Raw genomic sequence first — 25970 nt, forward strand, 5'->3', positions numbered from 1 at the left:
CTATCTCCGGACGCCTATATCACGAGAGCTGAAGGTGAGAAACACGGCCACCTGGATCGGTGCGCGCGCGTGACCTGAACGGCCGCGTGAAAACGGAGACGGGACTGGAGAGAGGGCGGCAGAGAAAGGGGGGGAGCAGCAGAGAGAGAGCGACTCCGACCGTCATGTGATTGAGATCATGTATCCGAGATATGCCTTGAATAAACGTGTTCAGTTGGAACGGGTGTGATCAATCAAGGCGTCCAGCGACTGACATGGCGACGAGGATTATTTAGCGAACCTTCAAGCGAACCTTCAAGCGGACCTTCAAGCGGACCAACGGCAGCCGAAAACGTTATACTGAACTCCGAGCAACTGAATGAGAAGCTGAAAGTGCACCAGCAGTGGCGACCGGCGGGGAGAACGCTTCGAAACCCAGAATCTCTACGCCGATACCAAACGAAGCTGGAAACGGCACACGGGAGTTGCAGACAACACAACCTCGGACCCCGGGTATTTTCGGAATGCAAACGCCGCTTAGAAATCCATCCGAAATCGGACTGTCGACAACGCCAGACGCACCTCGTACAGAAACAACGATGCAATCCGGAACTATAAGTGCAACGACGGAGCTCGCTGTGCTCAACACTACGTTACAGATGATGGCTCGACTCCTGGAACGGCAAATGACATCATCTAACCTGCTGAACGACAGCACGGCGCTGCAAATAACAACAACGCCTGATCTGACAGGAACGCTACCGACTTACTCCGGAACTGAAAGAGAAAACTTTCAAGATTGGAAGACATCAGTGGAGTCGACGAGAGATCGTTGCTCGTGGACCGATGCAGCAACCTTGAATGCAGGAATATCACGACTCCGAGGGCGCGCATCATCATGGCATCAAACCACAGGCAACCAGTACAACGACTGGACAACCTGGGTTTCAGCGCTAAAAGATGAGTTTGACAAACCACTACTCTTCTGCCAGTGGGTTGCATCAGTTGACGCAAGAGTGCAACGAGAAAACGAAAGCATGACCGACTACATGTACGCCCGGCTCCAACGCATCAAACGTGGCACATATGGTCTTTCCGACGACGATGTGGTTGACTGGCTCATTCAGGGAGTGCGACAAGACAGTGCGAAGCCCATGCTCGCTGCCTTCCACGATCTCCGCCGCGGAACCATAAGTGAGTTCTTGCACTACGTTCAACAGCTCGATCGACGAGATGCTGGACCATCGCAGGATCACACCAGACACCAAGCCTTCCCCAAGACTTCAAAATTCCCTGAAAAAAATTCGGTGGAAGCCCCGAGCGCAACGTACCCGAAGACCCAATGTCTACCGCCAGACACCTGCGCAAGACGCAAAACGAAGGGACATCGAGCCAAAGATTGCCCCCAACCAGACACGAGGACCGAAGAGCAAAAGAAGTCTGCAGCGCGCCGCAGAGAGGCAAGAGCAAGCGAAGAGCACACCAACTGGATTGTCAAAGGCGGATCACCAGGAAAACTAATTCTCCTACCGGCAAAAATCAACGAGATCGAAACGTCAGCGCTCTGGGACACTGGTTCAACAGTCTCCTTAGTGTCTCATGCATTCGCCACACAGCACAACCTCGAAGTGGCACCAGACAAAGATATTCTGCTCAAAGGACCTTTCGGAACATCCGACATACCAGTAGGCGTCACGCAAGCACGCATCACGATTGGGAAAACCTCAGCAACAATCGAGGTCAAATGCGTAAAGGACCTACCATACGACGCAACTGTGGGAACCGATTGGCGCGAGTGCGTACCATATGACTACATTGAACGATGCGCAAACGGCATTCACAGCTTGGAATGGATTCCAAAGGAGATCGTGAGGGGAGCAGAAGAAAACGTCGTTCCGCAAAAGCTACCGCCCAATCGGACGAAAGGGACAAATACGACACCGACCGAAGACAAAACTGTCGAACACTCCGAAGCGACTAATGACACCTGCAAATGCCCGACATCAACAACATGCGGAGCAATCACGGACGTCACAACTGTAAGAAGCAGCAAAGAACTTCCATCCCGTGAAGAAATCGTTCAGCTCATCACGCAAGTGAAACCTGAAGACTTCACTACAGATGAAACAGGCAGGTTTCAATCCATTCTACTTGACAACATTGGAGTGTTCACATACCCAGAGAATGACCTCGGACTGTGCACTCACGTGGAACACACAATCGAGCTCTCCGACGACAAACCCATTCGCATGCAGCCGTACACCGCCAGTGAAATCAACAAAACGTTCATACGGCAACAAACGCAAGAATGGCTGGACAAAGGGATCATACGTCCATCGAAATCGCCTTATGCATCACCCGTCATCATGGTTGAGCAACCTCATCACGAATCAACTCCTAAACGACTGTGTGTAGACTATCGCTTCCTGAACGCAAAAACTGTCAAACACGCATACCCGATGCCGAAAGTGGACGCAGCAGTCCACAAAATTTCTGGATCGCGGTACTTCACAAATATTGACGTGAAAAAGGCCTTTTTGAACATTCCGCTTCGTGAGGAAGACCGAAAAAAAGCCGCATTTGTGACAGAAGATGGTCACTATGAACCGACTCGTATGCTCTTTGGACTATGCACGGCACCCTCAACAATGCAGAGCGTAATGAACGAAGGTCTAAAGCCGCTGATCGACAGAAACCAAGTCATCGTCTACATGGACGACATCTGTATCTTTACGGACACATCGGAACAGCACATCAAGACAGTGAGTCAAGTGCTGAAAACTCTACAGAACTTAGGACTCAGAGCAGACTTCAAAAAATGCCTATTCGCAGTGCCATCCCTGCCATGCCATCCCTTTCCTTGGTGCGATAATATCTCGCGAGGGAGTAACAATCGATCCGGGAAGAACCGCAGCTTTATCAAGATATGGCAAACCGAACACAAAAACCGAAGTACGATCTTTCCTCGGGCTGACATCGCATTACCGAAAGTATATAAAGGACTATGCGAAGATCGCCAAACCCCTGACAGAACTAACGAAAAAGGACTCATTGATGACGTGGACTACTGAATGTCAAGAAGCCATGGACAAACTTAAGGAATGTTTGATCAGAGCACCCATACTAGCTACCTTCGACCCATCGCTTCCAACCGAAGTGCATGTCGACGCTTCATACACGGCATTTGGTGCAGTCTTGTCCCAAAAACACGGAAACGAAACACGCATAATTGAATATGCAAGCAAGAAAGTGCCGAAATCGGATAAGCACAAGCACTCAACAGAGCTGGAGGCAATTGCAGTGCATTGGGCCGTCACCGACAAGTTTCACCATTACTTACAAGGACTCGAGCACTTCGACATCTACACTGACAACTGGGCTGTCTCGCACATTATGTCAAAGAAAAAGCCGAATAGACGTTTTGCACGCATTGTGCTTGACCTGATGTCTTACAACTTCAGCATCCGCCATACATCAGGAAAGACAAACGTAGTGGCCGACGCCTTATAAAGAACGCCTGAAGACGCCCACAGTTTTTTCATTCTCATAGCCGAGGATGATCGACTAAACAAAGCGCAACGAACCGATCCGAAACTTGCATCAGTCATTCAGCAAACGCAGCAGCCGCAGGGAAGCAAGTCACAGTACAAGCTTGTCAACGATAGACTCGTACACGTGACGAATAACGGAGAAAAGGAGATTCATCGCATTATAATACCCGAATCGCTGAAACAAGATGTACTCCAATCGTACCATGACAACGACGGTCATGGCGATGTCACTCGGACACTGTCTAAAATACAGCGACGCTACTTCTGGGAAAACATGAAGAACGAAGTTGAAAACTACGTGAGTGGATGCGAAACCTGCCAAAGATTCAACTCGCAGACGGGAGTGCAAGCTGGTTCACTAAACCCCCGTATGCCATCCTCCAACCCATTCGAAACCATCGCAATGGACCACGTTGAACCCATCAATTCCCAGGACTCCAACAAATATTTTATAACCGCTGTTGACGTGACAACGCGATTCGTCGTAACACGTGCCGTACCTGATAAATCAACGGAACATGTACTACGTTTTGTCGAAGAAGATATCGTTCTCACGTTTGGAACACCGAAGACCGTGATAACGGACAACGACAAAGTTTTCACGTCGAGAGCAGCAAAAAGATACTTTGCCGAGAAGAGCATCACGCACGGCCTCACAGTACATTATGCTCCGGAAACAAACGGTCTTGTCGAAAGAGCAAACGGCAAAATCTTGTCCGCACTGCGAAAAAACGTGAACGGCGACATCGACCACTGGAGCGAATACATGAGAGAAACAACATTTCAGGGGAACAACCAGCCTCACTTTGGAATAAAATTCTCTCCATTCGAACTGCTTTTCAACTACGTCCCACGCAAGCAACTGGACAACGAAATGAACATCCCGCACGACCCAACTGACGACATCGAAGCAAAACGTGCGCAAGCCAATGCCACATTAACGGCCTATCTACGCAAAATGAAACGGACGCACGACGCTAAACACCGCCTATCCAATTTCGAAGTAGGTGACGAAGTATGGTACCAAAAAGGAGCAAGAGATGCCAAGCTGGGACCTCTCTACGACGGGCCATACAGAATTCTTCATGTAAACAAAGACACGTTTACCATCGCTAAGGAAGAAAACGGCTACGAAGATACCCGACTTGCCACAGCTAGACAACTGAAGCACTACCATGTACAAGACAGCGCGGTGACACCATCACCTGAACTACAGGAAGCACAAGAATCGTTCACGCAAGACTCGCCGCGCTCAAGAGAACTCGAAGATCCACCGGAAGACTGTTCAGATCGCCGAACGCGCCTAAGGAAACCGCCTAAGTGGCTCGAAGATTATATTACCCAATAATACGCAGCAGCGACAGGGTCTACACCATTGCGAGGACGCAATGTTTGGGAGCCCGGTCGTGTAAGCATTCGAGTCTCCCACTATCTCCGGACGCCTAGCGCCAGCTAGGCGATATCACGAGAGCTAGAAGGTGAGAACCACGGCCACCTGGATCGGCGCGCGCGCGTCACCTGAGCGGCCACGTGAAAACGGAGACGGGACTGGAGAGAGGGCGGCAGAGAAAGGGGGGGAGCAGCAGAGAGAGAGCGACTCCGACCGTCATGTGATTGAGATCATGTATCCGAGATATGCCTTGAATAAACGTGTTCAGTTGGAACGGGTGTGATCGATCAAGGCGTCCAGCGACTGACACTTCTCTTGGAATCCACTCCGTTACCCTTAAGGACCAGCAGTTATCTTGCCTTCACGTTACATGCCCTGCCCAAGCCCATTTCTTCCTTTTTATTTCGACTAGGATGCCATTAACCCGCGTTTGTTCCCTCACCCACTCTGCCCGCTTCCGTTCTCTTAACGTTACACCTATCATTTTTCTTTCCATAGCTCGCTGCACTCTATGTATTGCATCACACCAAAGATTTATTTATTAATTTTATTCATTGAATGTGATTTTGCTTCAGATATTGGTGTTTTTGGCGTATTTTTTGCAATGTTTTATTGCGAAAGCAATACTGCTTGCACTTTGCTGCCGTCGATGGAGGTTTATCCTTCGCTCCGGCGCAGCTGTGGCGCTACCACGTGATCACGTGACGTCACGACAAGAGGACAGCTGGGCGCCCAACTCCTCTCATCGATGGAGGCTGTGAGGAAGTGGAAAGATTGCAGGTTAAATTTATGCGTTAAGACGCGTACATCAAATGTATAAGAAATAAACGAGGCGGCTTTTGTAGGAAAGGAAAATAATTTCGGTATTGGAGTGAAAAGAGGAAAGAGACAAGAGAACAACGCAACAAGAGGAAAACAAATGGGAGAGCAGAACAAAATCCTCGCGAAAAGTACAGAATAGAGTCAAAAAGGAAAGGCACACTTGACACTTACACGAGCATCCAGCGGGGAGGACTGGCTGGGTGTCGGGCAGTCTTTAGGCAGTCTTTGGGCGTCCCAGTGTCGACGCACAGTTGCCGGCATTTCCCACGTTGGCCTTCAACCCTGCTGCAGCATCAGCGTCTGTGGGCTCCCGGCACGGTTCCCAGGTCAGGTAGCCCGGGTACGCCACGTAGGCGCCAGAGGCGGCCCGTGTAGAGCAGCTGACGGATGGACGGAGAAGAGTGGCGCCTGGGTCTGGTGGCTGAGATGCTCACGACGGATGTCCAGGTCTGGTGGCCCGGACGTCTGCGGCTGAGGCCCAAGCCCAGAACTCGGGGAGCCAGCAGAACTCGTCCAGGTCCGTCGCCGACCGCGCTCTTCCCTTCTCTGCCACGTAATCTTCTTCCACCCGCTCCACCGTTCTCCTCCGCATGCGCTACTCGTGCTTTTTCGTCTTCTGCCCAACAACCGACGCTGGGTGGCACTATCTCCTTACAGAAGGCCCCCTCTTCGGAAGTTTTTTCGAAGGGAAAGAACTCAAGTCCAGAAGAGCGACCCCAGACGTGTTCGACAATCGCACCATAGAACACCACACCACAGCGCGCACACTACACACCACACACAATACGACGGTCGTCAATGTTCGAAGCATACACAGACATTCGCACACACAGCACAGAGAGTATATGAAAAGTCAACGTAAAGCGTCCATAGAGGTGCGAAGAATCACGAAAGGCATAAAAAGTAGGTAGCGGACACTCAAAAACAAACATGAACAAAGACAATATCAACAAGAACAGGTGTGGGCTCCATTCTTCCGTATTCCATTCTTCACATCAAACCACTTCACCGTCCCGAGAACTCTTTCAGCTAGTACTTCCGTTTTCCTTTGTGAAACCGGTTTCTCCAAACCGATCTCGGTCTCCACCATGATTTTAAATGTTCCCGTCCTACGATGTTATTCACTCTGTTCTTGCCTTCGACACAGTCCGTTGACACGTATCACACGACCTGACATATCTCTTAATGTCACCCTGTACACCAGGCCAATAAAACTCACTGAGCACTCTAGCTATTGTTTTCCGTATCCCTTGATGACCGGATAATGCACTCTCATGCGCCAACATAAGGACTTGCGTGCGTAAGCATTTCGGTACCACCGCTTGCTCAACGACTCGGCCGGCACACACATGGTATGTTCGGAAAAGAACACCGTCATCTGTATGAAAAGTATGGGCGGTCTGTCCCTTGCCAGGAAATGTTTGCCCCAACCTCCTGTGACACACCTCTAAGGTCGGGTCTTCTTCCTGCTTGAGGCGAAACTTGACTTGACTTGATTACTTTGGGACATTCTTGGGACGGGATACTGGTCCCGACGTATGTTGGCTAGTTGGTGGCATCACTCTTGGGGACGAGGGGAAGGGGTAGGGGGATGAAGGGAGGGGGGGGAACTCCGGCCGTGACAAGTGGAGTGTGTTATGAGTGGGGCTTTTGCTATTCTCTGAAACCTTTGCCGTCACCGTAAGGGAAGGAACATCAGCCGAACCCGTCGTGGCATGGGAAGCTGCCTGATCAGTTAGAACTAGCGGGTCGACCAAGAATGGAGCTTTAGCGCCAGGGACATTGCCTATTATGATGTCGTACAGGGGTGTAGATAAGCACCACGCGATGGCTTTACCCGAGAAGTATGGAGAAGAAATCACCATCTCCGCTTCCGGAGCTTCTACACGGGTCCCATTGGCCAAGAATAATGTAGCCTTTTTCCCTGTACGTGCCGCTGCCGGTACAAGGGACTCACGCACCACAATGTCGTTGCTGCCTGTATCCCGTAATACCGAACCAGGCTGGCCGAACACCTCGCCGTGCCCCCCGGGCATAGCAGCTTCCACAGGGGTGGAAGGGCAGACCCAACTGGCCCTCTATTCGCGTTACCTCTGCAGGGTTATCGGGACGCGAATACCGAGGTGTCATGCAACATGCGGACGCCTGACGGTCTTCTGGTCTCTTAGCTCTGCATGACTGGGCATCATGTCCTACCTCGCGGCACCAGATGCAATACGATTGCTTCGGCTTCGTCCGACAATCCGACGCCTTGTGCCAGTCTTCTCTCAAAGAAAACACCGAAGGCTGGATTGTGAACCTGAAACCTCGTCCTTGGCTTTATTTATGGTGTGCTCCCCCTGCTCTTTAAAGACCAACAAGTTATTTTGCCACTGTGCTTCGAGAAAATCATCGGCAGCCTCCGCCAGACTGCGAACTGTCTTGCCCTCTCGTTCACGTAAGAACAGGGCTAAACGGGAATGACAGTTATTCAGGAATTGCTCGCTCACGACCATCTCGCAAACCACCTCAAATGTGCGGCCTTCACCCCGCATCTCAACCCAACGGTCAAAGAAGCTAAACAACCTCGCAGCATATTGCGAGGCCGTTCCGCCATCCTGGGGCTTGCTCTGGCGAAACTTTTCTCGGTACCCTTCCGCGGTAAACCTCAACCTCTGAAGCAAGGCAAGCTTCGCTTTGTCATAGTCCACGGAATCCTCGGGCGAGAGCCGACCGAAGACCCCAAGTGCTTCACCGCCAAGGCACAAACTCAACGCCGCTGCCCACTTTACTTTTGGCCAACCCTACCCCGTGGTCACATGCTCAAACCTCTTTAAGTAGGCATTGAGGTCATCCCGTGCTTCATTATACTGTGGTATGAGTGCGTGTGGGTTAATGGAGCTGGCCGGTGCGACCCTACGCTCTCCACGGTCATTTGGAGGATTTGCGCCACCCTCCATGAGCCTTATTTGTAGCTGCAAGTTCCGCGCCTCTAACTCCAAACGTTCCTTCGCAGCCTCACGCCCCGTCTCTAAATTCCGTGCCTCTAACTCCAATCTCTGCTTCGTAGCTTCACGCTCTAACTCCAATCTCTGCTTCGTAGCTTTACGCTCAGCGTTTCTCCCCGTGCCTTACGAAGCTCGTCCTCCACCCACGCTCGCAACTCCGCGCCGCACAAGCCCATGCGCTCGCCTAAAGCAACGAACTCTGAAGCGCTTATACTGTGCCTAAATTAACACAACAGGCAAAGAAATAAAAACCCACCTCGTCCTGTCATAGCGGACGCCAAATTTTTGAGGAAGTGGAAAGATTGCAGGTTAAATTTACGCGTTAGGACGCGTTCATCAAAGGTATAAGAAATAAACGAGGCGGCTTTTGTAGGAAAGGAAACTCTAATTTCGGTATTGGAGTGAAAAGAGCAAAGAGACAAGAGAACAACGCAACAAAAGCAATAACAAATGGGAGAGCAGAACAAAATCCTCGCGAAAAGTACAGAAAAGAGTCAAAAAGGAGAGCCACACTTCAATCTTACACGAGCATCGAGCTGGGAGGACTGGGTGTCGGGTAGTCTTTAGGCAGTCTTTGGGCATCCCAGTGTCGACGCACAGTTGCCGGCGTTTCCCACGTTGGCCTTCAATGCTGCCGCAGCGTCAGTGTCTGTGGGCTCCCGGCACGGTTCCCAGGTCAGGTAGCCCAGGTACGCCACGTAGGCGCCAGAGGCGGCCCGTGTAGAGCAGCTGACGGATGGACGGAGAAGAGTGGCGCCTGGGTCTGGTGGCTGAGGCTCTCGACGACGGATGTCCAGGTCTGGTGGCCCGGACGTCTGCGGCTGAGGCCCAAGCCCGGAACTCGGGGAGCCAGCAGAACTCGTCCACGTCCGTCATCGACCGCGCTCTTCTCTTCTCTGCCACGTAATATTCTTCCACCCGCTCCGCCGTTCTCCTCCGCCCACGCTACTCGTGCTTTTTCGTCTTCTGCCCCACAACCGACGCTGGGTGGCGCTATCTCCTTGGTCATCCTTCGCTCCGGCGCAGCTGCGGCGCGCTACCACCTGACCGCGTGACGTCACGACAAGAGGAGAGCTGGGAGCCCAACTGATCTCATGGATGGAGCCTCATTAATTTAATTTATTGAATTAAATTTAATTAATTAAATGAATTGGTTAATTTCATTGATTTTTCTTAATGCCGAAGAAGAATCTATTAGTAGTGCGGAGCGATATAATCACAAGCGAAGAAAATGCCGTGCGGAAGAAACGCCGGAACAGAAAGAAGAGCGGCTTGCTAAAAGAAGAGTGCAGTATACAGCCAAGAAGAAATAGCAGAGCATTGTGTTGATTCGAGACGGTGACATCGTGGCTCAGCGACGTGAAGAACAAGAGATAAGAGTTGGCGAGTTCGAGTCTGCTACGCGTGATTTCGAGAAACGAAACTACCAGCAGAACCAAGCGCAGCCAGATGTTATTGCTTTCGCAATCAGCCAGGCTTAACCAAGCTAAGCCTTCAGCCAATTTTTTAAATTTCTGCTGCATTTAGAATTCTCGCAAATCGTTATTACAGTTATTTCATGTAGCCCTCCCCGCCCCCTTTTGCAGTACCCCCTTCTTGGGGGTCATTAGGAGTATTGGAATAAATAAGTAAGCAAATATGTCCTCGGTACAATTGTGTGTTAGCGAAGGAAGGGACAAAACAAAGCCAGAGGATACAAAACAGCGCAAAATTATAAAGTTACAGAACACAAAATTCTAAGAAAAATTTATTTATTTATGAGTATCTCAAAGGGCCTTTCGGGGCATTACGTGAGGAGTCTTGTAACGGAGTGGATTCCAAGAGGAGGCAAGCGTAGCAGGGGTGAGCGGCAGAAAGTTAGGTGGGCAGATGAGATTAAATAGTTTGTGGGAATAGGGTGGCCGCTCACCTGCATTGAAGCTCACGTGCTCCACAGTGGGCGCACACAGAATAAAATTCAATCATGTCCCAGCTCTGGTGTGTCTGTGGAGTTTTTTCACCTCTGAAAGATTTCCTGGACAATGACCACAGCATTTTTTCTTCATCATCAGCCTGACTACGCCACTGAGGGCAGAGGCCTTTCCCATGTCTCTCCAATTAACCCTGTCCTTCGCGAGTTGCGGCCCCTCTATATTCCCGCAGATTTTTTAATCTCATCCGCCCACCTAACCTTCTGCTGCCCCCTGCTACGCTTGCCTTCTCTTGGTATCCACTCCATTACCCTTAAGGACCAGCAGTTGTCTTAATTTCGCATAACATGCCCTGCCCAAGCCCATTTCTTCCTCTTGATTTCCACTAGGATGTCATTAATCCGCATTTCTTCCCTCACCCACTCCACCCGCTTCCGATCTCTTAGCGTTACACCTATCATTTTTCTTTCCATAGCTCGCGGCATTGTCCTTAATTAAAGCTGAACCTTGTTTGTTAGCCTCCACGTTTCTGCCCCATAGGTGAATACCGGTAAGATATAGCTGTTGTATACTTTTCTCTTGAGGGATATTGGTAAACTGCCATTCATGATCTGAGGGAACCTGCCATATGCGCTCCACCTCATTCTTATTCTAGTTATTTCCCTCTCGTGATCCGGACCAGCTGTCACTACCTGCCCTAAATATACATATTCTCTTACTACTTCCAGTACCGCGCCACCAATTGCGAACTGCTGGTCTCTTTCTAGACTGTTGAATATTACTTTGTTTTTCTGCATGTTGTTTTTAGCCCCACCGTTCTGCTCTGTGTGTCTAATTCAGTGATCACGTTTTGCAGTTCTTGTCCTGAGTGACTTAGCAAGGCAATGTCATCAGCAAGTAGCAAATTACTTAGGCACTCTTCATTAACTCTTATCCCCAACTGTTCCCATTTCAGGCCCCGGAATACCTTTTGTAAGCAGGCGGTGAATAGCATTGGCGAGATCATGTCTCCCTGCCTAACACCTTTCCGTATTGGAATTTTATTGCTGACTTTATGAAGAGCTATATTAGCTGTGCAGTCATTTTAAATATCTTCCAATATTTTCACATAACACTTCTACACCCTGATTCCGCAATGCCTGCATGACTGCTGAGGTTTCTACTGAGTCGAATGCTTTCTCGTAAACAATGAACGCTATATATAGGGGCTGGTTATATTCTTCACATTTCTCTATTACCTGATTGATAGCGTGAGTATGGTTTATTGTTTAATATTCTTTAGAAAAGCCTGCCTGATCATTTGGTTGATTGAAGTCTAAGGTTGTCCTGACCCTATTAGCGATTACCTTAGTAAATACCTTGTAGGCAACAAACAGTAAGCTGATCGGTCTGCCATTTTGCAAGTCTTGAATGTGTCCTTTCTTATGAATTAAGGTAATGTTAGCGTTTTTCCAAGCTGTAGGTACGTTCGAGGTCACAAGGCATTGTGTATACAGGGTGGCTAGTTTTTCAAGCACAATCTCTCCTCCATCCTTCAACAAATCTGCTGTTATCTGATCCTCACCACCTGATCCTCACCCCTTTGCACTGCTCCTAAGGCTTTCCTTACTTCCTCCTTCGTTACTGGCGGGATGTCCCATTGCTGTGCTCTACTGCTTCTCTCAGTAACATTCTGATTGCAATTGCTACTGTATAGATTTGTGTAAAACTCTTCGGCTACTTTAATTATCTTATTCATAATGCTAATGACGTTGCCCTCTTTGTCTCTTTCACATACATCTGGTTTTTACCTATGCCTAGTTTTCTCTTTAGAGCATGCTCGATTTTCTCCATGTTAGACTTCCTGATGTCGGCTACCTCGCGCTTATTTATTAGCTTCGACAGCTCTACTAGTTCTATTCTGTGTATGGAGTTAGACGTCCTCATCCTTTGCTGTTTCTTAATCAGATCTTTAGTCTCCTGAGATAGCTTCCCGGTATCCTGTCGAACCATCCTACCGCCTATTTCTACGGCGCACCCCGTAAAGATATCTGTGAAACGATCGTTTATTGTTTCAACATTACGGTCATCATCTTCAGTTAAAAAGAAAAATCTGTTCTGGAGCAAAATCCTGAATTCCTCTACTTCCCCTCTTAATGCTAACTCGTTAGTAGACTTCTGCTTCACTGATTTCCTCCATTCCCTTTTCAAAATTAAGCTAATACTAGACCATACCATTTTGTGGTCGCTACAACGGATCTTTCCGAGGACCTCCACAACCTCTACGATGCCAGGGTGAGCGCGTAGTATGATGTCTATTTCATTTTAGTCTCACCACTGGGGCTCTTCCATGTCCACTTCCTGCTGGCTCGTTTGCGGAAGAAGGTATTCATGATCCATAAGTTATTTCTATCTTTGAACTCTACTAATAACTCTCCCCTGCTATTCCTAGAACCTATCTCATTATCGCCTAATGCCTGGTCTCCAGCCTGCTTCTTGCCTACCTTCGCATTAAAGTCGCTCATCAGTAGTGTACTGTGATATTACATTGGTCATCGCCAATTCCACGTCTTCATAGCAGCTTTCAACGCTCTGGTCATCATGGCTTGATGTAGGCGCGTAGGCCTGTACCACCTTCAGCTAATACCTCTTATTAAGCCTAATTACGATAGCTGCCACCCTCTGGTTAATGCTATAAAACTCCTCTATGTTAAAAGCTATATTCTGACTGATGAGGAATCTCATGCCTAGTTCTCGTCTTTTTGCTAATCCACGATAGCAAAGTACGTGCCCGATCTTCAGTACTGTATATGCCTCATCTGTCCTCCAACCTCACTAAGCCCTATGATATCCCACCCCTTGCCCCGTCGCGGTGGCTCAGTGGTTACGGCGCTCGGCTGCTGTCCCGAAAGACGCGGGTTCGATCCCGGCCGCGGCGGCTGAATTTCTTGAAGGCGAAATTCTTGAGGCCCGTGTACTGCGCGATGTCAGTGCACGTTAAAGAACCCCAGGTGGTCGAAATTTCCGGAGCCCTTCACTACGGCGTCTCTCATAGCCTCAGTCGCTTTGGGACGTTAAACCCCAGTGAACCAAACCAAACCATATCCCACCCCTTAAAAATAATTATGTGCGCTACATATTTTTTATTGTGGGGTGCTTGCTAGCTTGTAGCTGGGAAAGAACGCACTGGATGGTTTCAAAGAATTAGATCATTTTCCTTGTCAGTACGAGCATGTACACTCCACGTGCGCTTTACAAGTAGCACAATGCATGCAATGAAACCCAGGTATGCACTGCCTAGAATTAATAGGTACATTCTCAGAAACTTCAGATTTGTTAAAACTCTTGTGGTTACACAACACACTCTTGCATGGCAAATAAATTGGAAATTTGAGAAGCCTCCGTTACCTATGGGGAAATCCCCCAATAGGTGGTGACGCAAATTGATTGTGTGCAGTGCAATTAAGGCACCAAAAAATAGATGCAGCATCCTGGTGTCTTAAGAAAATGTGCATAAACTTTAAACTTCGTTTTATGGCAACACAATGACAGTAAATATTCTTCAGTGTTTTAAAAATTGCACTTTCAGTCCTAGATGCAGCAAATGAGTTCATTCAACCATTGCTATAGATCCAGAAAACGAGACCAGAGAGCCCTGCTATAAACAGACTCATACACTGTGTTAGAAGTAATAGTTTATTACATATTTGTATAAAATTGCATTCCACAGCCAAATAAAGCTCACTGAAATCAATCTGCACGCAGTAAAAAGAGGCGCTTTCTTTGAGAACTACAAATGCTCAGCCAAAGCATGACAGTGGCACATGTTTTGGAGGACTTTCATAAACTTGCACAAATGTTCATGTAAGGTCAAAGAATTGTGAAAGAATGAAAGTATTTATGATACGTGCATGACGAAGAATCACTGCAGTTTTGCAGGCCACTTTGATCAATTACCTTTACTGTAGTTAGTACAACCATCAACAAAAGCAGTACAGGAAAAGTGTTGAGTATGTGGTTAGCATGCTCGTCTCTCACTCCAGAGACCCTGGTTCAATTCCCCAACTCGACCAATTTCCTACTCTGCTTTCTTTATGTATGTGGTCTGCCTAGGAAGGTAAATTAGGTTAATTGGTCTTTACTATTGTTCTAATGCCATCCATCATGTCCTGTCACTCACCTGGCAAGTGATGGACCTCTTTGCAATGTTGGACACAATGTATAGGAAACTTCTACAAACATCTGACAATGTCCCCGCAGGGGGGCGTCTGCAGCATGCAGACGTTGGTGAGTGGCGACACCACGGGGTTAACCCGAGCATCCGTAGGGACATCCCCGCAGGGGGATGATGGTGAACAATGCGTCACCACGGACCCGAGCATCCGCGCTTAGCCGTGCGTGGCATCGCCGTGTCCGGGGAAAAGCGGATCCTGGTGGTTGAGCCGATGCCGAGCGTTTGGACCCTTAAGGCCCCTCGGCGGAGGCAACACACCACTTTGGCCCCAGCTTCCTGTAGACGGCACCTCCGGCCTGACCCGACCGGGGGAAATCTGCAGTCGCCTTTTCCTATCCTCCCCTCTATCTTTCACTTTCCTATCTTTTTGTTACAACTCTCCTGTCTCCTCCTCTTTTCTTCGTTTTTTCCTCTTTTTCCTGGCGGCGAGGGTTAACCGTGTGTGACCAACTACCCTGAGTTGAGTCATATTAGGTTATAGTTAAGGTGTACAGCTGGCGTGGGCAGGACTTGCTTTCAAGTTCCTGTCCCGTCCCCTTGTTGGGCTCCATGGTGGGTGGCTGGCACCATGACTGAAAAACCTCAATTTTTTATGGCTCCCCCCATTTCAAAACCTGATCGCTCTCCGAAAAGAGGGCGGACCGATGCAGGCGACTTTTTCCAGAAAAGAAAGATAACTTTCCCGAAATTCCATGTTGTACATAGCAATGCAGAAGAAAAACAAGCAAGACTGATATCCCCGTTCCTGGTAGCAAAGTGCTTGACAGATACCTTGGGCCTTGGGTACAAGGTATCCAAAATGGCCAGTGGTGACTTACTGCTCGAATTGCATGACACCGTCCTGTACTCTAAACTCTCAAACCTCGTGTCCATAGGGGAGATTCCTGTCTCCGTTACTTCACATCGATCTCTAAACACTGTCCGAGGCGTCATATCTGAAATCGACTTTGTCCACCTCTCTGAAAAAGAAATGCTTGAGGGCCTTACCGATCAAGATGTCATAAATGTTCAGCGAATAAAGATCAGGAAGGACAACAAAGAAATTGACACGAAACACCTCATCCTCACTTTCAACACCAGCATACTGCCTGAAAGCATAGAAGTCAGATATCTGAAAATAAATGTAAGACCGTATATTCCCAACCCACGCAGATGTTTCAACTGCCAGAGATTTGGCCACGGCTCACAGAGTTGTCGCGGCCGCAAAACTTGCGCAAAATGCTCTTCGAAGGACCACTAATCCGAAGAATGTGTTGCTAACCCACGGTGTGCAAACTGTGAAGGAGACCATGCTGCCTACTCCAGAGCTTGTCCTTCATGGAAAAAAGAAAAAGAAATAATTACTCTCAATACTGCACAAAACATTTCTTTCAAAGAAGCACGAAGGCAATACGCTCAGACAAACAAATTCTCCTTCACTGCAAAAACAAACTTCGCCGATGTGGTGCGTGGGCGCGGCACACCACACCAGGCTTACGGCACCTGTCCAGGCCACACGCAGTGAGCCTGTGGCGGGGCACCCGCGCCCCCGTGTGGAGTAGCTAGCGCTACTCCGCAAACCCCAAAGGAGGCAACGCAGACCCCCGGGTCGGCGGGCCTCAAGACCTCTTCCCACAGGTCGAGGTCAAACTCAAAAATCAACATGCCTCCTGCACGGTCGTCCAGCGTCTCCCCAGAGGCGATGGACACGACCCAGGACAGCCCCGTGCCGTCCACATCGGACGGTCGGCGGAGCTCCCTGGATCGGTCAAAAAAAGACAGGCCCCGAGTCACGGGGCCATCGACAACTTGATCTACCTTTTCACCCTTTAGAAACACAAAATTAAGATGGCTTTCATAATACAATGGAACTGTAGGGGACTTCTAAACAACTACAGTGATATAAAAGACATACTAGGAGCGCACGCTTCTGTTGCCTTATGTCTACAAGAGACAAATTTAGGTCCCCAAAAAAATAACTTTCTTAAGAATTATACAGTTTTCCGCCGCGATCGAGAGCAGGCGAGCCGGCTTTCGGGTGGTGTTGCCATAATAGTTAAAAATGGAGTCGCAGCTCGTGAACACAAACTTAAAACTAGATTAGAAGCCGTAGCAGCCATCCTACACACATTTAAAACAATTACAGTGTGCTGCGTATATACTGACCCTCATCTTAAAATAACAACCCATGACTTAGAAGACCTTTTAGACCAATTACCAGAACCGTATTTAATGATAGGAGATTTTAACGCCCATACCTGCTTTTGGGGTAGTGAGAAAACCGACACTAGAGGTCAACTGACTGAACATTTTATGCTCTGCAATAACATTTGTCTCTTAAATACTGGCAAGCCAACCTATTCTCCTAGCTCAGGAAAAATGAGTTGTATAGATTTATCTTTCAGCTCGTCCTCCATTTTTACAGATTTTAATTGGGATGTCTTAGATAACCCATATGGGAGCGATCATTTACCAATACTAATTAGCTTAGCACATTCACCCGAAATAATCCCAACTAAACCGCAACGGCGGAAACTGCACTTGGCCAACTGGGCACTGTTCTGTGAAGAAGCCAGCTTAGATAAAATAGTTTCTGACGACCTGGGTATAGACGAACTTAACGAATTGTTCACAAACTGTATTATTGCCGCTGCACGCCAAGCTATTCCTCAGTCCTCAGGAATAGTAAACCAGAATCACAAATACTGGTACACAAAAGAATGTAAAGAAGAAAAAAAGAAGCAAAACAAAGCCTGGGGCATTTTTCGGAGATACCCTACACAGGAGAATTTTATAAAATTTGAAAAGGCGAGAGGGAAAGCTCGATATATTCGTCGCAGTGCCGAAAAATCTTCGTGGAAAAATTACGTTTCATCAATAAACAGCTCGACCACGTCTAAACAAATGTGGGAGAAGGTCAGAAAGTTAAATGGCAACTAATCTCCGTTCACAGTCCCCCTTCTGTCAGCTCCTGGTGTACAGATGAGTTTAGAAGAACAGGCAGGTATTTTAGGCGAATATTTTTCTACCATTTCCAGCTCATCACACTACACAGCATCTTTTCTAAAACACAAAAACACAGCGGAGAAGCAAAGACTGCCAACAAGTTGTGGTACAAATGAACCCTACAATAATTTAATTACAATGCAAGAGATCAAAACAGTAATTTCTGCCGGTAAACATACTGCACCCGGCCCAGACCAAATACATTACCAAATGCTAGCCCATCTTTCAGAACCTGCCGTAGAAGCACTTTTAAAGTTTTTTTAATAAAATATGGGTCTCCGGGAAGCTACCTGAGGCATCGAAGAAAGCAGTAATTGTACCTTTCCTTAAACCCGGAAAGCCACCAAGTTCCCCCGGTAGTTATAGACCCATAGCGCTCACAAGTTGTCTTGCCAAAACTTTTGAAAGTGTTCTTAATATCCGGTTAATGTTCGTCCTTGAATCCCGTACACTGCTTGATATACATCAATACGGTTTTAGGAAAGCGTGCTCAACAACCGATCATCTAGTCCGCCTTGAAAATACAGTACGAGAGGCGTTTATTCACAGACAACACTGCCTGGCAGTTTTTTTCGACATGGAAAAAGCTTATGACACCACGTGGAGGTTCGGTATTCTTCGTGACCTTGCAGATCTAGGCATCTGCGGCAGGATGCTAAACTGCATAAAGGACTTCCTCTCTGGCCGTTCACTCCAAGTCCGCCTTGGCTCAACACTTTTGAAGAATTTTAGTCAAGAAAATGGAGTGCCCCAGGGGTGTATTCTCAGTACAACTCTCTTTATTGTGAAAATGAATTCTCTTGTGAAAATAAAGCCAAAGTCTATTATGTATTCTACATATGTTGATGATCTTCAAATAGCGTACACCTCCACGAACCTCTCAACATGTGAACGACAAATACAGCTCACGTTAAACAAACTGATAATTTGGGCTGAAAGAAATGGATTCAAGTTTTCCCCTCAAAAAAACAGTCGCCGTTCTTTTTTCACTGAAGAGAGGCTTACAGGCCGACCCCACACTCCACCTAAATGAAACAGTACTGCTTGTGAAAAGGGAGCATAAATTTTTGGGCGTACCATTTGACAGAAAACTTACGTTCCTACCCCACATAAATAACCTGAAAAAGAAAGCCACTAAATCACTGAACATAATGAAAGTACTCTCTCAAAAACACTGGGGGTCTGATAGAGCATGCCTCCTACACATCTATCGCTCCTTGACACATTCCATCTTAGACTATGGATGCGTAGTGTACGGATCAGCACGGCCATCATATCTGAAAAGACTAGACCCCACACATAACTCAGGCCTTCGCCTTTCATGCGGCGCTTACAGAACATCGCCCATAGCCAGTTTCTACGTCGAGACAAATGAACCACCGCTAGAAGTCAGAAGAAATGCCCTTACTTGTACATATGTTTTCAAAGTGAGATCCTTACCAAAACACATCTGTTATTTCATCGTAACAAAGTGCCCCTCTGGAATAATATTCGGGAACAAACCACAAGCTACCAGGCCTCTGATTTTAAGGTTCGAAGAGATATGCCAGAATCTTGACATAGCTGACACATTACCTAAAATGGCTCAAAGACGGGACCCACTTGCCCCATGGAATAATTTTCACACCGACTGCGATCTCACGCTTACACAGTTCCGAAAAGCGCAAACTCCCTCACAACACATCATCCAAGAATTCCTCGCACTCGAGGAAAGGTACAGTGGCCTTGAAACTTTTTATACTGACGGTTCAAAAACAGCCGATTGTGTTGGAAGTGCCGTAGTATAAGGAAGATGGGAAAAAATAATAAGACTTCCGCAGTGTGCATCCATCTTCACTGCTGAATGTTATGCCATCTGCGTTGCGGTAGAGAAAATATTAAACGAGAACATAAGCAACAGCGTTATTTTCACAGAATCGCTCAGTGTACTCACAGCGCTTCACATCAGAAATGCAGTCACGCCACTACTCGGCGACATCATACACAACATAATAACAGCCACTGCCCACGGACTAAACGTCAAATTCTGCTGTGTCCCTAGTCACGTCGGTATAAAAGGGAATGAAAGAGCAGATGTATGCGCAGCTCAAGCCCGGAACAAACAAATCGAGAAAGTAAATTTACCTTTTAAAGATTACATGAAATTAGTACATTCTAAACTAAGGGATAAATGGCAGGCAACATGGAATAATACAATAAATAACAAACTCCACTTGGTTAAGCCTGTGTTGGGCGAATGGAAAACATGTACTCACCAGGAACGCATTAAGGAAGTCATTTTATGCCGTCTTCGCATAGGACACACACACTTCACACAAAACTTCATACTAACAAAACAAGACAAACCTATATGTGACGCATGCGGAGACGATCTCACCGTAAACCATTTGCTATACTCATGTCGAAAGCTCGAAACACTGAGGAAGAAACATTTCACACGGTTTTACAATGAAAAAATCCCTTTTCATCCATCACTGGTTTTGGGAGAGAATGCACTTGTCGACTTGTCCTGCACATTTAACTTTTTACAAGAAGCAAATATTCTAAACAAACTAAAGGTTACAACAACTGTAACGCATAAATTCTAGAAACATGCATTTAACCCCGTGCTTGACAATTTATTGACACACCTCATCTTGCCTTACTTGTTTTTGAAACACCTCAGCCACTTTCTCATTCCTGAGAAGACGGCTGAGGTCCCTATTCCATCGGGTGGGAACGTCGAGATCCTTGCCCAGCATAGGATGGCTGCTGAGGTATCCGACACTCTTTAAAGCTTTTACCATAAGTCACTTCTAAACTTTTGTCTTACGTTTTTACTAGGTTGCGTGAATTAACTTTTTAGGCCCTTTACACCGCCGTTCATTTAGACTTTTGTATAACATCTATATAAAACAAATTTTATACGTTGAGCTTGGCGCATGATAGCCTTAGTTGCTTATGCGCCAATAAACTCAACTCAACATCTGACAATGATGATTAATGATAGTTATGCATGACTTGCACATTTTGTGATACTAGTTAATGTATGGTTAGTGGTAGTTAATGTGACCTTAACTAGTACACTGATTAAGTAGTGTTAGTTAAGGTACAGGCACAGTGCAGTTCCAGATGCTACTTCTTAACTACTACTAATTACCAAGTAGTCATTAAGTACAATGATGTAATCATGAAATCCCTTTATATCATGTTCCGATGTCTTTTGATTGCACCGGATTAAATATCTATTGGCTATTGATTGGCATATGCCCATATATGGCATGCATCCCAAACGCGGTCACATTTGCTAACACATCTTGGTCACGACAGTACGAGGCATTAAAATAAATTTTGATGGGTGCTAAAGCTGGAATATATAAATCAGAAAAAACACTGCCACATCCGACTCTTATTCAGAAATGGCACAACGAGAGTGCAGCTGCTCTTATCCATAACTCTTTCACTTGCCACTTCTATCGAAAGAAGATACGCCCTCCTGTATAGTTTACAAAAGTCTCGAGAAAGAACTACCCTTGTAATGCAGAAAAAGCAGCTGTTAGTCTGTCACAGGCATAAACCACATTTTGTCCAAAGCATCACCATTCAGACGCACATCAACATTTGTCAAAAACAAGTATAAAACATTGCGGGTGGCAAACTTTGTCTTCATGGCTATGTTAAAAGCTGTGATTGCAAACTGTCATGATAACTATTGCCAGCTAATGTAAAACAACCCATTTTCTACATGAGGAGTGGTGATTTGGTTTGAAACAGAGAAATGTGTAGTAGCCTTAGTGTAATTTATGTCCATAATTGTGCACATGGTATCTGAAGGGGACAACAGCTTGGTCAAATCAAATCAAATCAAATCAAAATTTATTTTCAACATTACAATGTTGATGGCTTCCGTGACAAAAAGCTGTGAGGACAGCTTGACTAGGTCAGGGAACCATTTTGGCAGCAGCGACTTCATATACACTTCAATAATTCAAATACAAATGAAATGTGCAACAGAATACATACATTGTCTTACTGAGTACAATAGTTAAAATGCAAGTGAATATTGTAATGGAATACACGGACTTCATTCATCAACTTAACTACGCCACAAAAGAACAATGTGCCCTACAATAAAACTACGCAACAAACGAATAAAAATTAGTACCATAAAGCGTTTTACCCATGAGATCCCGATGAGAAGGCAAACACACACACACTCACTCTGTATGCCCAATTTCACAATTACCACTCAAAATCATATAACAGTCTTAGAAAATTGCCCAGAAACAAACATGCTGCGCAATGCGGTGCGCGTTAGGGCAATGGAACCAGAAAATTGTGTTTTAATCTTGTTTAATAGAAATGGTACGTTGTACGTTAATGTTTGCAGAAGATAATTAGTGCGTGGCCGCGGTACATACCATTCCTCAGACGCTCTGGTTCGATATGTGCGAGTTTGCAAAGTAAGAGTACACAGCTCCTTCAGGAACTGCTGGTAAGATACACTTGAGAAGTACAGCAGGTATAGTAGACGGTAATCGTAAATCTGTTGTATACTGACCAACTTGAACTGAGTAAAGAGGTCATGAGTGTGGTGAAAGTATGAAACATTAGCAATGCAACGAACAGCCTTCTTTTCGAGCCTATGTAGTATAGTTATGTTTTTTTTAGTAGTCGTGGCCCAAATTAACGTGCAGTAGTTAATGTGCGACCGAAAGACGGAGTGAAAAACTTGAAGTTTAATGTTGGTTGGAAAAATATCTCGAGATCGACGTATTAAGCCAACAGCGGAAGAGAGTTTTTTCACCAGTTGCTGTATATGCGCATCCCAAGTCATACGGTGCGATAGTACCACTCCTAAAACCTTGTGCTCTTTGACTATATCGATTGTAGAGCTGCCCAAGCGGAGCCCGCCAATCAAACTTACTGGTTTGTTTTTTGAAGCAAACAGAATGGCTTTTGATTTTTTAGGATTTATTCTTAAACAGTTTTTGCTCGACCAATCAAGCAATTTGCAGAGAGTTTCATTAGCGGTATGCAGTAGGTGAAAACTATTATCTGATGTGAAAAACAAGCTGGTATCATCAGCGTACAAAACAAACTTGACATGCTTATCAATACGAACCACATCGTTCACATAGATATTAAACAAAAACGGTCCCAAAACGCTGCCTTGAGGGACGCCGCATGGTATTTCTTTAAAGGACGACAGACTGCCATCGATAACTACAGACTGCATGCGTGTTGCAAGGTATGACTTTAAGAGTGAATGGGGTATGCCCCGAATGCCATAGTGATACAGTTTATTAAGGAGAACAGTATGGTTGAGGCAGTCGAAAGCTTTGCTATAATCTACAAACACCCCAAGCGTTAGTTTATTTGCATCCATGTTTTTGAGTACCAATTCCTTTTGAATCAAAAGGGCAGACTCGGTAGAGCACCCTTTTCTGAACCCATGCTGACATTCAGAAAGAAGTTTATGCTTGGTAAAAAAGGGGTCGAGACGAGACAGAATAACTTTTTCAAGACCTTTTGAAAACACTGGGAGAACTGACACTGGTCGGTAGTTGGCAGCATCATTTTTGTCGCCACCTTTATATATAACTGAAACTTTTGCGCGTTTCATGTTTAGTGGAAAAAAACCCGTCTCCAAAGCAAGGTTATAAATGTGTACGAGGGCTGGACAGATGACGTCGAGGACGTATTTGACCGGTCGGACCTGGATATTATCTATGTCAAGGCTTTTACTGTTCTTTAGTGACGTAAATATGTTGTAAACCTCAGCTGTATTAGTTGGCACCATAAAAACAGTGTTCAAGAGGTTGTCTTCAAGGACGCAAGACGTTACAGAAGGAGCAGCATTGTTAGTCATGGCAGTTATGTAGTGGGTGTTGAAATGCTCTGCTAGAGCACCTTCAGTAAGCAGTTGACCTTCGACAGTCATCTGAAACTGATTAGGCGCAGCTGTACGCAGGCCGAGTGCGTCGTTCACAATCTTCCAGATCCGATCAGGACGAGATGTCGAGGCATCCTGAATCAGCTGCTGAAAGTACTGCACTTTGGCTTTCCTTAGTTCTGATGTGATTCGATTGCGTAGTTTCTTGAACTCTGCAAATATGGAAGGCTTACGCGTTTTTAAGAACAGAGCGAAAAGCTTATTTTTATCTTCAATCATTTTTACCTGCTCGATGCCGATCCAAGGTTTTCTTATCGATCGACGCTGCCTAACAGATTTCAGTTTGAAGCATGCCTTGTAATGGGCAGAAAAAATAGTCATAAAAGTGTCGTATGCTTTATCTGCAGTACTTTCTGCAAAAACCTCAGACCTGTCAGTGCTAATAATTTTGTTCCTAAAATCATCGAGACTGGTGTCATTTATAGATTGAAAAATGAACTTTGAACGAGAAGGTTTGCGACCCACAGCGACGTCTGAATAAGCCATAAAAACAGGACAATGATCACTCAGGCTGCAATTGACGGTTCCGGCTGCGGTTACTGGTGTGTTGCTGTTCGTAATCAATAGGTCCAAAACCGATGCAGTTGTTGATGTGACACGCGTTGGTGTTTTAATGACGTTTTGAAACCCACAGGCTGCAAGTTTGTTGTTCAGTTCAGTAGAAGAGGTATTACCTGCAGTAACATTAATATTAAAATCTCCACCAAGAACTAGCCGCAATCGTTCGAAGGATGCATATTCGAGTAGGTTATCCACAAAGTCCATGAATCTTTTAACATCGCCTGAAGGAGGTCGGTATACGACAGCGAAAAGAGTGCTCTCTTGTTGCAAACAAAGTGCTTCATAATGTTTGGTGATATCGGTAAACTGGGACACCTTCTCACATGATAAACTGTCAGAAATGTACATGCCAACGCCGCCACCACGCTTGTCGGTTCGATTGATAAAAAAATTATTATAACCAGGTAGCAAAGGCGCACAGTTGCTCGTTGTGCACCAAGTTTCAGTTAGCATGATAACATTAAATCGGAAAGAAAACTGTTCAATGAAAAGAGCAAATTCATCATGTTTTTTTGCCAGAGAACGGATGTTAAGGTGAATAAAGGATACTGTGCTTTTTGCAGATGAGCACAGTTTAGCTGTTCTAGGTTCAACAAACTGCTGATATAAGACATCAGAAAGACTGAACATTTTATGGAAGCTGCAATTCGCACCGCTTCATTAACAAAACCATTCAGGAGATCTTAGTAAGGTCGTCCACAGACTCAATGTGAACAACATCGCTACCCTCAGTTTTCCGTGCCAATATTTTGCCATTGCGTGTCCACACGAACCGCCATTCACATGCTTTCTTGCGTGCAATGGCCGATGACAGCAGCTTTTTCAGGCTTGGACACAAGTGTTCGTTGACGAACACTGGAGGGCTGCTTGCAGAGCTATCTGTACCGTCAGCACGGCTGTCAAACAATCCTAGACTTTCGTTAGTGATGCGCTTCTTCCTTGATTTTTCTAGAACTTGGTCACGTTTCTGGCGACTTCTGAACTGCACAACAATATTGCTCGCAGCGAACTTTTTTGTTTCTTGATTTTCGCTCAGCTCAACAATGTCGCTCTGTCGAGCATTCCGCGCTGACACACGATGGCAGGCCTCAATATCTAAAGGCGAGACAGGTTCGCCGACAGCAGTGCCAATTTTACTAACAAGCTCGACAACATCCTCCGTCTCTGTTTGGATTACACCTTTGATCTCAAGGTTGCATTTCCGAGAGTACTGGTCACAGACAAGGACCAGCAAAAAAGTATGCCTAACTTAGCAATGCCCGATAATGCTTGCATCGGGAAAAATTAGGGATTTCCATGAAGAGTAGCTCATGCCCAATTGTCATGCCTTTGGGAAACCACCACACAGCTTAGGTTAGGAACATTGCAAGGGGGACAAGTAGTATACATAAACAGATACTTTGTGGCAGCAGCGACCTCCTGCTGGCACAGCATAACAGGAACTAGCAAGGTAACCTGTATTATAGGGAGGACCTGGTTAAGTAGATGACTAACTCATCCTGATCAAATGCCAGTCGACAGAACACAAGTGACTGTGCACACCCAAACTGGAAAAAGCATGTGTTGCTTTCTATCTCGCAAGCAAGTTCAGTGTTCCCCTAGACTTGACTTGAGAAAGGAACGGAAGAAACTAGTTA

The 25970-nt window shown here is 46.3% G+C and overlaps 1 protein-coding gene across 1 annotated transcript in view; it reads left to right on the forward strand.

Annotated features, from left to right (window-relative positions):
* Positions 1-25970, forward strand: part of LOC149325195 (uncharacterized) — a 73984-nt gene that overhangs the window by 38476 nt on the left and 9538 nt on the right. The gene's annotated exons all lie outside the window — the stretch shown is intronic.

Source organism: Amblyomma mixtum, chromosome 10, assembly GCF_055824585.1.
Source record: "Amblyomma mixtum isolate Tamu chromosome 10, ASM5582458v1, whole genome shotgun sequence".
Taxonomy (NCBI): Eukaryota; Metazoa; Arthropoda; class Arachnida; order Ixodida; family Ixodidae; genus Amblyomma; species Amblyomma mixtum.